Source organism: Pleurodeles waltl, chromosome 9, assembly GCF_031143425.1.
Source record: "Pleurodeles waltl isolate 20211129_DDA chromosome 9, aPleWal1.hap1.20221129, whole genome shotgun sequence".
NCBI classification, from domain to species: domain Eukaryota; kingdom Metazoa; phylum Chordata; class Amphibia; order Caudata; family Salamandridae; genus Pleurodeles; species Pleurodeles waltl.
Genome location: NC_090448.1, coordinates 512,780,502 through 512,797,868, shown reverse-complemented (window position 1 = coordinate 512,797,868; position 17,367 = coordinate 512,780,502). Strand labels below are relative to the sequence as shown.

The following is a 17,367-nucleotide window of genomic DNA, read 5'->3' as shown; positions in this document are numbered from 1 at the left end:
AGGGGGCCCTGAAATAGGCCCCCATACATAGCACAGGGTGCAATGGCCATGCCCAGTGGACCCCTGTCCTCTGTGCTGGCCATTGGGTTGGTGGGCATGACTCCTGCCTTTTCTAAGGCAGGAGTCATGTGGCATGGTAGGTTTAGCACAATAAAATGACACAAATCTGGTTAGAGTCTTTTTTTTTTAATCTAACCTGCCTAAAGTCTTTTTTTGGTGCTAAACCCTCTTCTCCTTTACTGCCAGCCCCACCCGACTAAAGTCATTTTTTTTACTATAGCCTACCCTTTGCATCGGCTTGCACCATTCCATAAATATGGTGCCCGGCTGGTGCACAGAAATGGTGCAAGCCGGTGCTAAACTTTTTGGTGCCAACCTCAGTTAGTGCAGTTTTGCAGCAAAAAGTATAAATAAGGGCCAATATTTTGTAAATTTGCACCACTTTTGCGTCACAAAATGACGTTAATGCGGCGCAAAAAAAGTATAAATCAGGGGCTTGGTGCTAGACGGGTCTAGCACCAAAGTATAAATATGGAGTTAGTTTTGCACCTAATTAGAGTAAAAAAATGATGCTAATTTGGTGCAAACAGAGTATAAATATGCTGCAGAGTATAAATATGCCCCTAAATATGGCGTTAAGGCCATAGTCATTTTTTGCACGGGAAAGCCTACCTTGCATCTCATTAAGGCAAGGTAGGTCTCCCCTTCCAAAAAATGACTTTAACTCCATAACTTTGGTGCTAGATGGGTCTAGCACCAAAGTATAAATATGGAGCTAGTTTTGCACTGAATTAGAGGAAAATAAAGTGACGCTAATTCGGTGCAAAAAGAGTATAAATATGCCCCTGAGTGCAGTAACAATATATTGTTACATAGCATATATCAGATATTTATTAGTTACTGATAAAATCGTTTTTCAACAAAATGCTAGGTTTATGATTTAGTTACTATTTTAGGTGAAATTCTACTGCGATATCTATGAGTTATGTAGTTAGCTCGTAGTGAAAGTGAGAGGGATCCACAGAAAATATCATTAAGAGGTAGGTTACTTATTCAACAGACCTCATCCACAGCTTCATTCAGGTAACTGTCATCCCTTGCACTCTTCCTCATCCAAGGTTCCAGTTACCTTTAAGATTCTGTTACTTACTCACATCTCTCCTCTTTAACATTTCAAATAACAAATCCCAAATGAATATATAAATAACTCTGTCACATTCGTACAATGGATTCGCCCAATCACCTAAAACAATATATGAATATCTCGGTTACTATTCTACAATGAAAGTACTAACATTGATTCACCCAAACATATGAAACTTAAAATAAACAAAAACTATTATCACATTAACATAGTGGAACAAACAATATATTGATAAACACTATATGAACCCTGATAAAACTATAAACAACCCTGAATAAAATCTTTCAGAAAAGCAGGAATTCTTGTATGCCTTTTACTTCTTTTGTCAGGATCTTCAAAACAGGCCCCACAGAATGACTCATCACTCAGCAAAGTGGTAGCACCCAAACCACCATTTGGCCGACTCATACTTTGTTCTTGACACTTAGACATTCTATTAAAATTCCATATTCTGTTGTCCTTTGTTTTAGCACATTTTTAAATAACTTCACCACTTACATTGGTTTGGAGACTTTGGACCATGACTTATGGCCTAGTATTGTCTTTACTTTTACCCAGTCCCCTGTCTCCCCTCTCGGCACTACAGTATACTTTTCCCTGTCATACCTTTCTTTTCTTTTGTTTTGACATTTCTTTCTTTTTCCTTCCAAAACCCCTTATTTATGTTTTCAACATATCCTTACACCACATTATCCATCCAGGTGAAACACTTGTGTTTGGTTTCCTTCCCCTAAACAACTCAAGAAGTTAATGCCCTGTTGAAGCATGAGGACACATCCAATATGTGAAAATTCTCTTTTTCATCTCATCTTTCCATGAAATGTTATTCACACATGCAATTTAAATACACTCCTGCAAGGTCTTTTTTAAACGCTCAACTACACCATTTTTATCTGGGTGGTACAGGCACATTTCTTAAAGAAAACACCATGGCCCTCATTACAACATTGGCGGTAAAAGCTGCTTACCGCCGTGCAGAAGACCACCAACACACCGCCGCGGCCGCAGAATTCCGCCACAGCTATTATGACCCACATCCCGAAATCCGACAAAAATCAGACACCCACACAATTCCGTCACACCAAAGGTCAGTGATAAACTGGCGAAAACAAAACCTCCACCGTCACTCCAACAGAAATACGCCCACGCTATCACGACCCACGAATCCATGCGGCGGTCTTTCAACCGCGGTATTCCATTGGCGGTACACACCGCCGCGCTCAAAATACACACACACATACAAAACACAGCCACATTGGACAATTCGAAATTCACACACCTGATACACATACACACACCACTCCCACACACTCAATACAATATAAAACACACACCCACATCACCCACAAACCCCTACTACCAAAAATTCAGAAAGAAGGCCAGAGAGAGACAGCACCAGCAAGAACAACAGCATCCACAGGCAATCAACACCATCACCCACACAACTTCCACGCACAAAACACCACACACCACTACATATCACCACACTTATCACCACACACACCACCCCACACATCACCCACACCACCCCATGGCACGGCAAAGACACCCCAGGTTCTCGGAGGAGGAGCTCAGGGTCATGATGGAGGAAATCGTACGGGTAGAGCCACAGCTATTTCGAGCACAGGTGCAGCACACCTCAATAGCAAGGAAGATAGAGCTATGGCGAAGAATAGTCGACAGGGTCAACGCAGTGGGACAGCACCCAAGAAATCGGGACGACATCAGGAAGAGGTGGAACGACCTACGGGGGAAGGTGCGTTCCGTGGTCTCCAGACACCACCTGGCGGTACAGCGGACTGGCGGCGGACCCCCACCTCCTCACCCACAACTAACAACATGGGAGGAGCAGGTCTTAGAAATTCTGCATCCGGAGGGCCTCGCAGGAGTCGGTGGAGGAATGGACTCTGGTAAGTCAAACCTTTAACTACCATATCCCCCACCCTACCTGCATGCTATCACAGACCCCCACCCTCACCCTCTCCCCTATCACTCCAACTCCTCACTAATGTACTAATAACACAAACCACACATCCCAACACCAAGCCCTGCATGCAACAACAAAGCATGGACACCCATCACTAAAGCATGCCCACTGCACATACCCATAACACCCCCCCTCAACCATCATCTCACAAGCCCCCACACAGGAATGCTAGCACTGGGGTACACGCTCACCCACCCATTGCACACCATGACACACACAGATGCAATAATCATGCTTTTACACCCCTGCAGGACCACTACCCAACGTCACCAGACAGCAGGGTCCAGACATCTCCACCCAACCCACAGAAGAGGCCCACAGTGATGACAGCAGCTCTGCCCAACTGGATCCAGATGACCAGCCCGGACCATCGTGGGCCTCGGGACAGTCGGTTCCCCTCACACAGGCACAGCCCACCACAGACCTTCCACCCTCTGGTAACACCAGCACAGCACCCACCCAGCGGGCCCATACCTCCGTCCCCAGGACACGTCAATCAGCTGTGTGTCCACCACTACAGGGAACCCAGGATAACCCACCACCCCAACAACAACAGGGACCTGGGGGCAGTGGCAGTGGGCACACGGTCCAGGGGACGGAGGCCCAGGAACACAGGGGAACTGGGAGGGCTGCCGTGCGACAGGGGGCGGACAGGCCAAGGGAACCCACTCTCCATGAGGCCCTCTCCTCCATCATGGGAGGCTACCACCACTCCCAGGAGACGATGGCCACGGTCCTGGCCAAGTTTCAGGAGACCCAGCGCATGCAGGAGGAACAGTATTGGGGGTTCAGGGAGGAACTCAGAACCATCAGCTCCGCCCTGGGCACCATCGTAGGGGTGCTGAAGGAAATACTTAACACCAGGAGGGACACTGTGGCACTCCAAGGGGCCCCTGACACTAGCATGGACGATGAACTGCCCACCACCTCCGCCGGCGCTAGTGGACAGGACGCCCCGCCACAGGACCACCACACCAGCACCCCACCCCCTGCAGACGGAGAACCACCCCGCAAGCGGTCCCTGAGATCCAGGAACAAGACAGAGCACAATGCCAAGACCCCCGCCAAGAAATGAGACCACCCTGATTGTCAAACCACTGTCCCACTTTGTAACCCTGTCTATATTGGAACTGCCCCAGCTCCACTTCCTATGCCCATATGGGCAATGCACCTGTGAGACTAATAGACTGGACTCTGCCATGGACATACCGCCACCATCCCCCCTCACCATTTTACAACCCCCTCCAATAATGAGCACTTCAATAAACACCCTTGAAGCACAAAACAATCTGGAGTCAGTCTATGATTTCGAATTTGTGTATTAGCAATTACAGTGACAAAATGCTTTCTCAAATGTATTGTCAACATACCTATGTCACACAGCTCAAGTCCATGAGGAATCTAAGCAGATGACACACGTTGGAAACCACACCTGTGAAACCGTAAGGGAAAATGACAACTCACTGACCATACACTGGGTGAAATCGACAGACAGGATAGAGGTAGAAGTGTTAAAGTACTTGTAGTAGGCAGGAATGTTTTCTCACCTGTGTATCACTGGAAATATTGCTGGATGACTGAGTCCCTGTTGTCAATGTCTTCTTCCTCTGCTTCCTCCTCATCACTGTCCACAGGCTCCACAGCTGCCACAACACCGCCATCTGGACCATCCTCCTGCAGAAAAGGCACCTGTCGTCGCAAAGCCAAGTTGTGAAGCATACAGCAGGCCACGATGATCTGGCACACCTTCTTTGGTGAGTAGAATAGGGATCCACCTGTCATATGGAGGCACCTGAACCTGGCCTTCAGGAGGCCGAAGGTGCGTTCGATCACCCTCCTAGTCCGCCCATGGGCCTCATTGTAGTGTTCCTCTGCCCTGGTCCTGGGATTCCTCACTGGGGTCAGTAGCCATGACAGGTTGGGGTAACCAGAGTCCCCTAATAGCCACACCTGGTGCCTCTGGAGTTGACCCATCACATAAGGGATGCTGCTATGCCGCAGGATGTAGGCGTCATGCACAGAGCCAGGGAACATAGCATTTACCTGGGAGATGTACTGGTCTGCCAAAAATACCATCCGTACATTCATGGAATGATAACTCTTCCGGTTCCTGAACACCTGTTCACTCCTGTGGGGGGGGACCAAAGCTACATGGGTCCCATCAATGGCACCTATGATGTTGGGGATATGTCCCATGGCATAGAAGTCACCTTTCACTGTAGGCAAGTCCTCCACCTGAGGGAAAACGATGTAGCTCTGCATGTGTTTCAGCAGGGCAGACAACACTCTGGACAACACGTTGGAAAACATAGGCTGTGACATCCCTGATGCCATGGCCACTGTTGTTTGAAATGACCCACTTGCAAGGAAATGGAGCACTGATAGCACCTGCACTTGAGGGGGGATTCCTGTGGGATGGCGGATTGCTGACATTAGGTCAGGCTCCAGCTGGGTACACAGTTCCTGGATTGTGGCACGGTCAAACCTGTAGGTGATGATCAAACTTCTTTCCTCCATTGTCGACAGGTCCACCAGCGGTCGGTACACCGGAGGATGCCGCCATCTCCTCACATGTCCCAGCGGACGGTGCCTATGAAGGACAACAGTGACCACAGAGTCAAACAACTCAGAGGTATTTACCCACAGTCTACACATAACACCATTCATACACAAAATGTGGCCTTTATTTGTGTTGTGAGACAAGGCCTGGGTATGTGTGACGCAGTTGGTAATTTGGCCATGTGGGCCCCTGAAATGGCAGCTGCCTGACCCGTAAAGTGGGACAATGGGATGTGAGGTAACTGCGCTGCCGTTGTACACCATCGCGGTAGGCGGTCAAAGACCGCGGCGCAATGCTGCATTGGTTAACATTGGACCGTATGGGTCCCAGGAGCCAATGACGATGTACGCCAGCGGTGACGGTACGCACCGCCGCGGACGTGACCGCCATTTTCTAGCTGTTCAATCACTCGATACCTGACAACAGGAGAGGACCTACACTGCAAGTGCTGCTGTGACCTCGGTCTGGAAGAGACAATGGCTCGTGCGTCTGGGGAAAGGGCCCCTGCCTTCACTGCACAGGAGTTGGAGAAGCTCGTCGACGGGGTCCTCCCCCAGTACACGCTACTCTATGGTCCTCCAGACCAACAGGTAAGTACACAGGGAGCATGCTGTATGGGCTAAGCCTGGGTGGAGAGGGCTGTTTGTAAGAAGGAAGGGGGCACAGTTCTGCGTGCATGAAGGACTGTGAATGCATGTGCCACATGGCAAGGGTAGGGATGTGGGCCACTCACTTTGACGGTGCAGTTGGTAATGACTTCTCTTCTTCCCCTGTACATGTCATGTAGGTCAGCGCCCACCAGAAGAAGGATATTTGGCGTGCCATCGCCAAGGACGTTCGGACCCTGGGGGTCCATCACAGACGGAGCACCCACTGCCGTAAAAGATGGGAGGACATTCGCCGCTGGAGCAAGAAGGCGGCGGAGGCTCAGCTGGGGATGGCCTCCGAACGTGGGAGGGGTGCCCGTCGAACCATGACCCCCCTGATGTTCAGGATCCTGGCGGTGGCCTACCCTGAGTTGGATGGGCGCTTTAGGGCATCACAGCAGACACAAGGGGGTGAGTACACTATCATTCAGCGGACTTTGCGCGCAGTGAAGGTGTCTGGGTGGATGAGGAGGGCTGTGGGGTTCCCTAGGCCAGGGCGAGTTCCGTAGGCAAGGCCCCTCTGTAAGGCAGGCCATGTGGCCCACATCTGTAGAGTGCCAAGTACAGCTATTCATTCCCCTGTGTCACCTATGTGTGCAGATGTCGTCCATAGCCTTGTAGGCCATTTCCCAGGAATTGCATCTGTAGAGCCCAACAGCGCGACGTAGTGCAAGGGGCAGCTGTATCTTTATTGTCCGCCAACGCTAGCGGTAAGCCATGCACTCAACCTGTCTTTCTTCTGTCATCTCCCCCCTTTTTGTGGTCTCCCTGTTCTTGTGTGCATTAGCATCATCAGGCGGAGGTACAGTGGCACCAGAGCACGAGGGAGCTGCATCCCACATGGGCATCCCACATGAGGCCCACACTACGGACTCAGAATACACCAGTGGGACGGAGGGTGAGGGGAGCACCACGGCAGTCACAGGATCTGCAACCAGCGGCACGGACTCATCCTCCGATGGGAGCTCCCTTGTGGTGGCGGCAACATCTGTGCCCCCCACTTCTACAGGTACAGCCGCCACACCCCCTACCAGCACCGCCCTCCCAGCAGCCCCTCAGCCTTCGCCCCGTGCCCGCTCACACAGGAGGGTGGACATCACCTTCGCCCCAGGCACCTCAGCCCCTGCTCCTGTCACCTCTGCTGCCCTCAGTGAGGAGGCCATTGACCTCCTCAGGTCCCTCACTGTTGGACAGTCTACCATTTTGAATGCCATCCAGGGTGTAGAAAGGAAGTTGCAACACACAAATTCATTCCTGGAGGGCATTCATCCTGGTCAGACTGCCCTTCATCGAACCCTTCAGACTCTGGCCTCAGCACTGATGGCAGCCATTGTCCCTGTGTCTAGCCTCCCCCCTCCAACTTCCTCCTCCCAAACCCAATCCCCTGTACCTCTGACTATCCCAAGCACACCATCAGACCAGCCTGCACACACCTCACCACACAAGGGAAGCTCAGGCAAACATAAGCACCACACATCCCACAGACACTCATGCAAGCATCACACACATGCAGACACACCAACATCCACTGCCTCCACTGAGTACCCCTCCTCCTCGTCTCCCTCCTCCCTCCCAGTCTCGTCTACACTCACACCTGCATGCACTACCACTACAGCCACTACGTCCCGCACAAGCACACCCACCACCACACCCCACTCACGTGCACTCACCACCCCCACTACCATTTACACGTCCCCTGTGTCCTCTCCCAGTGTGTCTGTGACGCCCCCTCCCAAGATACAAAAACGCAGGCACACACCCACCCAACAGCCATCCACCTCACGACAGCCTCCAGCCCATGCACCTGCACCCAAAACCACAAAACTTACACCTCCTACAACCACCACCTCTTCCTCCACTCCCAAACCCCCTCCAGCTACCCGTCCCAGTGTCTCATAAAAACTTTTCCTGTCCACCCTTAACCTATTTCACACCGCCCCCCCGTCAAACTCATAGGTCCCGTACTAGCACCTCAGCCAAAAAATCTCTGGGACCAGTTGTGCCTGTTGTTACAGGTATGTGGAGTGCACCGGCCACCAGGCCAGCCAGTGTGGCACGGAGCCACAGCACAGCCAGTCTCCCCCCTGTGAAGCACCAGAAGTTGGACAGTACCCGGTGGGAGAGGGGGAAGACTCCAGCCAGCCAAGCCGCTCACAGGGGTCCCGGGGGGAGTGTCGACTCAGCTGTGACTCCTCCCAAGGTGGGGAAGGGGCAGAAGAAATCTCCAAAGTCTGGGAGGAGCAGCACGGCGGAGAAGACCGCCATCATCCCCGCTGCCCAGGAGGCCTCTGCCAGGCCCATCGTCACTGGCCAGGAGGCCACCGCCAGAGTCACTGGCCAGGAGGCCACCGCCAGCACCATCGTCACTGCCCAGGAGGCCACCGCCAGCCACAGCCCAGCTGACCCATGAAGGACCGCCAGCCACAGGCCTGCTGGGCAATAACGGACCGCCTTGGCAAGGACCGCTGAACAGGGCAAAGTCCGCTGAACAGGGCAAAGTCCGCCATGGAAAGCACTGCTAAACAGGTCAGACACTGGCAACTCAAGCACCGCTGAACAGGGCAAAGACCGCCATGGAAAGCACCGCTGAACAGGTCAGACACTCGCAACTCAAGCACCTCTGAACAGGCCAAGGACCGCTGAACAGGGCAAAGACCGCCATGGAAAGCACCGCTGAACAGGTCAGACACTGGCAACTCAAGCACCGCTGAACAGGCCAAGGACCGCTGTACAGGGCAAAGACCGCCATGGAAAGCACCGCTAGCCCATTTGCGGCACGGGCAGTGACGCAACAGGGACCGTCACGGGGTGTGTGCTGCACTCTGGGCACCAGTCCCCCTCCAGAACCAGTGGAGACTTGCATCCACTCCGTCTGTCCTGCACAGGATGAAGCACTCTGGGCACCAGTCCCCCTTCAGAACCAGTGGAAACATGCATCCACTTGTGTGACTGTGGCTTTGCACTCCCCAGGATGGAACAGTGGGCAAACCACCCACTGTAGAGACTTGAGAGACTGTGGCGTTGCACTCCCCAGGATGTAACAGTGGGCAAACCACCCACTGTAGAGACTTCAGAGACTGTGGCTTTGCACTCCCCAGGATGTAACAGTGGGCAAACCACCCAATGTAGAGACTTCAGAAACTGTGGCTTTGCACTCCCCAGGATACATCAATGGGCATGGATCCCCCTCGTGGATTTGGCGTGGTGCACTCATCGGGCTGAGGTGCCCCCCCTGCCCTTCCCCCTGAGGTACCTGTGTTATTTTGATCTGATGCCCCTGCAGTGTTCTCTCCGTTTGGATCGGGTATCTTGTGTGGGCCTCGCCCATGCATTTTGGGCCCTGTGGTCCACGGACTATGAATGGTGCTATACCTGCACTACTAATCGTGGTGTATATTTTGTTTATTGTGTATATATATATGTATATATTTGCTTACTGTATTTTGATATATTACAATGGTTCCACTCATTTCCTTTTCTCTTTGAATTCTTCCGGGGGGTTGGGGGTGTTACTGTAATGTATAGATAAGCATTGGTGCGTGTGTTGTAGTGGGTGAGGGTCGGGGTGGGGGTTGGGGTGTTGAGTGTGTGTGTCCCTGTGTTTTTGCCTCCCCTATGTCGTAGATGCAGTACTCACCGTGGTCTTCGCCGCCGGCGTTGATGCTCCTCGTAGAAGAGCAGGAAGACTAGTGCAGGAAGAGTATGGAGTTCCGGCTCCATGGTGCCCTCCTTCCTCGTGGAGTGTGTAGAGGTGAGCGTTTTCCCTTCGAAATGGCTGTTTCCGCCGTGTTTTTATCCGCGGTGAATCCGCCCTGGAAAAGGTGGCAGATTGGTAGGTTGTGATACTGTGGGCTGTACATTGTCTCCCACCTGTCTGTTGGCGGTGACCGCCGCGCTGTTTGTTTCTACCGCCGTGGCGGACGGAGTGTTAAAGTGGCTGTCTTTGTTGGCGGTTTCCGCCACGGTCGTAATTGCAAATTTTTTACCGCCGGCCTGTTGGCGGTCTTACCGCCGCTTTAACACCGACCGCCAGGGTTGTAATGACCACCCATATGTGTCCAATAATTTCTCCTTTTCTTTTAAACAAAATTGTACCCCATTGTCACATAGTAAAGATTTAGGATACCCTCCCTTCGGAAACAATTCCTCCAAGAATGTTATTATACTGTTAGAGGAAATGTCCATTGCACATTTACCTCAGGCCATTTTGAAAACAAGTCAGTGAGTCATTACACTACCATACCTGTCTCTTTCTTCCATTCACCTTCTAAAATCACTCCTTCAGTAACAACACACGCATTCACATCCATGAAACCATCTAAATCATCACCAACATTCTCTTTAGTACTAAGCAATCTTGACAAACATTCTGCCACATGGTCAAATACACCAGGAATATATTGCACTTCAGTAGAAAACTCTTGTAGGTCCTTTACCCATTGTCTTATTCTGGAAAATACTGCATCATTTCCCTTCTTCATAAAAATCTCTTGTAATGGCTTGTGATCAGTCTTCACTACAACATTTTCACTGCATACAAAATCCCCAAGTTTCTTTAAAGCCCAATGTACAGCATTTGCCTTTCTTTCTATGAGTGTCTTATTGACTTAAGGATCCTTCAGTGACCCACTTGCAACTACAACTGTTATATCCTCACCTTTTATTTTCTGCACTAGAACTGCCCTATCCATTTCATGCTTGCATCCGTAACTTTCCCAGGGAAAAAAGTTTTCAAATGTGGTGCCTCTTGCAAACATTTCTTGGTCTCCAAAAATTCTACCTCACATTCATTTGACCATTCAAACAAAGCCCCTTCCTTAAGTAATTTCCTCATCACTTGCGTCTTTGCCGATAATCGTGGAATAAAACAATTATACAATTCTAGCATTCCAAAATAGGAAAACAACTCCTCTTTATTTACAGGTCACTGCATCTTGCTAATTGTCTCTACTATTTCTTTCCTTGGACAAACTCCCTCTGCTGACAATACATGTCCCAGAAACAAATTTCACTTACATCAAATTTACAATTTTTAGGTCTCAAAGTCAAACCTTTCTCCTGGAAGCAAGACAATACCCGCTTCAATCTTTCATTATTTTCTTTTCACGTATCACCACACATCAGCAAATCATCTTGATAGCATGTCACTCCATCAATACCACCCAGACAACGTTCCATTATCCTTTGGAATACTGATGGTGCCGAAACCAAACCAAAAGGCATATGAACAAATGTATATGTACCAAATGGAGTGATAAACACTGTAAGATCTTGACACTCATCATGCAGTCACACCTGATGATAAGCAGATGCCATGTCTAAAGTTGAGAAATAAGTGACTCACCCAAACCAAGATAACAGTTCAGACATATTAGGTATAGGATGGCAGTTCACAATCACTGCTTTCTTTAAGGCCCTCAATTCAACGCACAGCTGAATCATACCGCTGGATTTATTTGCCACCAAAATTGGGCCCATCCATTCGGTAACTTCCACCGGTACAATCACACCTCGTTCTACTAGTTTATCCATCTCCATTTTCACTTTGGTATGTATACCTAATGGTAAGCTTCTTACCTTAGACACAACAGGTAACATCATTACTTTTTTCAGTGACATAAACTTTCCCTCTTGACAATCTGTTTTTAAATTCTACATTGGCATAAAAATAGCCAAACATTGGAATTTCCTGTTCACCATAGCATCCAGGCTTTATATAAAAAATGTATAGTTGTCCATCATTCCCATTCAGGTGGCTATATGTTTCTTTAGATATTATCGTTAATTTTGAACAGGAATCAAAAAACATTCTCACATTCTTCCCATTCCGTTTCATCATTTCCCACGGATTTCCACAGGATGTACTACACAATTGCATAACTATCTCATCACAACTGTCATCTATCTTCATCATTTTCCTATTCTGCATGGTTGACTTCTAAGATATCCCTTTTTCCACATTTGTTACATGTAGCTCTTTGAGCAGGACAGTCTTTATTATTAGCCATGTGTCCTTGTTGGCTGCAGCTAAAACACATATCTTTGAACTTCCCATTCTTTATTTTTAGTCTCTCTTTGTTATCCCTGCTTTGAACCTCACACAACACTCACAAGTGCTCATGTTTTTGTACCAGAATCCATGCATATCTCAGACACACACGCCAACAGATGCTCAACCCATTCTGCAATAATTAAGACTTCTGCCAAAGGTGGTTCATCTTTTAGCCACGGCTCCTCTTTCAACCAGTCATCCTTGGAATTCCACAGGGATTGGTCTCAAATACGCTTTTCACACAAGCACCAAATTTACAGGTTGCTACCAATTTCCTTAGGCTGGTCACATATTCTTCTACACTCTCACTCTCTCCTTGGACTCTTTTCCCAAAATGTAAATGTTTCAACATAGTACTTATTTTGGTAAATAGTGTAAATCAAGCTGCTTTACTCATATTTATAATTCATTTAAATCCCTTGCATCTTCTGTGCTTAATTTTGGTAAGCCATCAAATAACTCTGTAAATTCCACCACCAAACAATGAACTAAAAGTGCAATCTTTTGTCCATAGTCAAAGTATTAAGACACACCTGAATATAATTTAGAAATACTTTTTCCACTTAGACCATTCCACTGGTGGGTCCCTCCCTTTTACTTAGAAAATGGAGGTGATGTGATGTTCTGCATTTTATAAATAGTCATGTTCCATGGCTACCCCTGGAATTGTCTTATAGTCGACAAATAAATATTCTTCTTACTGCCCAAATGTGTAAAACCAACTTTTACTTTCTCTTTACATCAAGAGTATTACTCAACAACATATTATTTATTTCTTCCAAAATATGCCAATAAGAGGTAAACAAAAAGACAACCTCAAAACACTGAGACTATTCAACCAAGTGAGTGATCTTAAAAGCATTATTTAATTTTCATAAATTATTTAATATGCACTGCACAGTAAACTGTTTCCTTCAGATTTTCAATCTGGTTGATTTCAAGATGGCCACTGGTTTTTACTCTTTCATATGCTGGTTGGCTTATAAATCCGACTCAGGATGGCCGTCTGTATTTCTGTTTATTTCTTTAGAAGATTCAGGCTTGTTGCAGGCTGTGCTCGTGTGAGTCCGAGTCTCACTATATTATGGGAGGTTAGGCTTGTTAAGCAATGATCCCAATCTCCTTAAAACGGCCTACAAATACTGCATCATTATTCTATATAAAATAAGGCTTGTCACCTAACTTTTTCTGTTGCAGCATCTCCATTTTCTTTACACCTGATGTAGCTTGTTAAGCACGATCACTTCCTGTCCAGCCATCAGCTTTTCCATCTTGATAGTTTTTTTTATAAACTCTGCCCCTACTAGTTTGAGCCAATTTACCATGAGGAAATGTTCTTCCACACAGATTATGAAGGTGGGACGCTCTGTAAATCACCACCTCCACAGCTGCACTTCTGTCTGACTCCGCAACTCCACAACTCGAATGGCTGGCGCTGATGTCTGCTAAATCTCATCCTCATTGCCAGTGTAGAATTGAGAACGATCCACACAATATATCAATAAATAGGTAGGTTCTGTATTCAACGTTCCTCGTCCACTGCTTTCCTCTGTTAACTGTCATCTTTTGGATTCTTCCTCATCCAAAGTTCCAGCTACCTTCAAGAATCTATTACTTATGCCACCACACTAATCTACAACTTGCTCATTCACATGCTTCAACATTTGGGATGAGATGAGTCGCTGGGCTTGAGTTGGAACTACACTCCATTATACATTGCTGTCCCACTTTCCCCACACAAGCGGTCTTGCAGAGTGCCATAATTGGCTCAAGTTCCATCTTCACTGCCAGAGCTGGCAAACGAGTGTGAATCTTCCCTAGAACCAGTGTTAGTTAAGAATATGCTCAAACAATAGTCAATCAGAAAATGCTTTCATCCTTCTCAAAATGCAGTCTTTACGCAAACAAAAAAAAACTATGTTAAAAAAGGGTACAGCAATAATTCCTGCCTCCCAGCTACATGACAGAGGGTTTCTCAAAACAAGTTGCATGCGATCTACTCACTCAGGACCACCACTCTAAGTAATGCCATTGGGAATTGTTTTATGAAGATTTTTGACCATTTGACAGAACATGCAACAAAATGGTCCCTCCTGCATTTTTCAGACACAGGCAAGATCTACAGTGCCCCTGCACTTTATGGCTCTACTCTTAATAATAAATCTGTATAGCACCACACTTATCACTGTTATTAAAGTTAAATTTCGGGAGTGTTTCTCATCATCTAGATGTGTCAAACAAGGTTGTTTTGATGCCTTCCATTCTTAACTTTCAAATTCCTTAGAATCTGAAGTAAAACTAACCAACTTCGAATCCCCTAGGATACCCTTCAACTTATTCCCATAAGTATGTTAAGTAACCAGAACTTACATTCCCACATACTTGCACGTTTACATCATTTGTTCAATTTTGTAAACATTTTATTAGGTGGCAAAGGTCATGCCAACTAATTCTAAGAAGTCAAATTCATATACACTTAGGTTCCACAAGATTCTGAAACACGATGATAAAATGTAACAATTTCTGTCTAGAACAAGGGGAGACATTCCAGTATTTAGCGGATGAAATCAAAATATTGTCCTTGACCTCACAGGCCTGTCATTTAAAGGAACACATTAAGGGGGCCATATATGGGTTTGGATGTCTCCATGGGGATTGATAAATGAACATTTCGGTGAAAACAATGTTTTCTGACCAAATCAATGTTATGGAACTTGCAGTATTACCAGAAATCAGTGTTACAGACAATAATATTCCAAATCAAACGTGAAGGAATTTATCAGGACAAAAGAGGTCAAGAATTATGGATCTGTATGTGAAAATCGGTGTGGTATTTCTTATTTCCTTAAATTATTCCACATTCCAACAAGGGTCCATAGAGAATAATGTTATCTCCTGGTAATTTTGCCTCCAGCTATTACCTATATCTGAAGGACCAGGGAAACCAGGTTTGGTATTAGCACACTACAATTCCTGTGGGTTTTTTAATAACTGTCTTACTACCATTAAGCAACGGGTAGCAAATCAACCACTTTCAAGTCTTCTAAATTGATGAGAAGAGATTGGGACAAGGAAGGCCACTGGTCTATTTCACACCTCCCCAATGCCCCTGAATGGCCCACAGAAGTATGTATTTGTCCTTCGATATATTTAGCTGATAGGGTCATGGACATTTGTGTGAGTCAAATACCACTGAAAGGCTAATGAATATATTCATCAAAGAGTCACTGGTCAGCCATGATTGTGCAAGGTTTTCTCATGAAATCACCTGTCCGTTACGAATGTAAACGCAGTGGCAATTTAAGCATATTGAAGCCCAAGGCACATTCATATTTTGGGGTCCATTTTCATCACTTTTATATTTAATTAGTGTTAGAAATCACATATCTCTATGAACATATGCTCCTTCACATTCCGACCAGTCCATTAATACTCTTGGAGCCCACTACAATATACTCAATATACCGAGTCACTACTTCCCTTCTCACACTTTCTATCACCTTTCAGAGAGCTCCTTAGAACCTGATCCACCATCCAGTCCTACCTTTACTCCAACAATGTCGTTCCCTTGCACATTAAACACCTAAGCAATTCCTAGCACAAGGTTTTAAAAGAAGAAATAGTCAACGATATTTACAGCATGATCATCAAACAGCTATTTGAACTAACCCAGACAAGTCTTAACATTGCCAAACTGATTTTCACATCTATATGGTCTGTCAAATTACCATCGATTGTCAGATCGTGCAGCCATCAAAGGTCTTTCCCCCATTTCAATCCACACCACTGTCAATCAAAAGCAGCCTAACCACAGGACTTCTTCAGAGGCTTGCATATGAAAATTCTCAGGAATATACTGAACACTAACTACATTGGTTATTCGCATCTGTTTCTGGAAGTAACGTCAACTTGTCCACTTAGATGCCTCCAGATCCCACCAGCTTGAAGCTGCTATTTTATATTAGCTGTCTTGGAAAGATTAATTCTCCGTACATGCAGTTATCCGTGTCTTGTTACAATCTTTTGGGTAAGGCATGGGAGATAAACCCCACATGCCCTAAACAATGTATTTGTATAGATTTTAAGATTAGAGGTCGTGTTTAAATATGTGTTTAATTCATTACAATGTTTTGAAGCTTCATGTGAATGGTGAAATTAAGGTGCAAATTTAGTGGCTGTCTTTTAAAAATGGCGAACAAATGGCTAAACTTATCGTTTTGATTGGTGAAGCGCCGAAACGTGGCAGAGAACAGCTCCGTAGCGCTATTTTTTCAAAAGTCAAACGTTTACAATACAGGTGATTTCTTCTCCGGGTTTACTGTTGTTGAAGTAGATTCGATCTTGGAGTTATTTCAGTGCACATTCCATGTCAGCTTCCCAGGTTAGAGCATTTATAAGGTCATGACCTCCTAAACGAAGGAGATGATCTTAGAGGCACCTAAAGGGCAGGGAAAGGCTCCCTGAAACGACTCCCTTTAAGGCATTTATCGTATTATATTTATTGTGCTCGACTGAAAGCAGCCATGCTGGCAAGAAGACACTATTAGGGTCCTGACAAAATGGAATGTGGACCTTTTTGTGCAGAACAGGTTGAGGATAAATGACTTTTTTTTAGCTGTTTCCATATTTATTGACATCCCACATCCCGTCATTACTGTGCATGACTTCAGACACCTGTGTCCTTGGGTTTCTGTAATCACATATGTAAATTTTTCCTCCTCGTTGCATTTCCCCTTGTTCTTTTCTCTCTGCATACTCCCCACCACCCCTCGAACCGCAGTCACTTGATACCTGCTCGGTGTATGACGTCCACTGTGTTGGAATGCGGAAGTACATACGCAGCTGTTTAAGGGGTGGAGAGTTGGTTAGAATAAGCGCAGGGGTTTTCGTTCCAAACAAAATCATTTGTGTCACTCACTTGAGGCCTACAAAAAATAAAAATAAATTGAATATATTCCCTTTAAACAGGATGTTCAA

The 17,367-nt window shown here is 46.6% G+C and overlaps 1 protein-coding gene across 3 annotated transcripts in view; it reads left to right on the top strand.

The window, feature by feature from the left end:
• Positions 1–17,367, top strand: part of SYT16 (synaptotagmin 16) — a 569,077-nt gene that overhangs the window by 272,476 nt on the left and 279,234 nt on the right. The window lies entirely within an intron of this gene.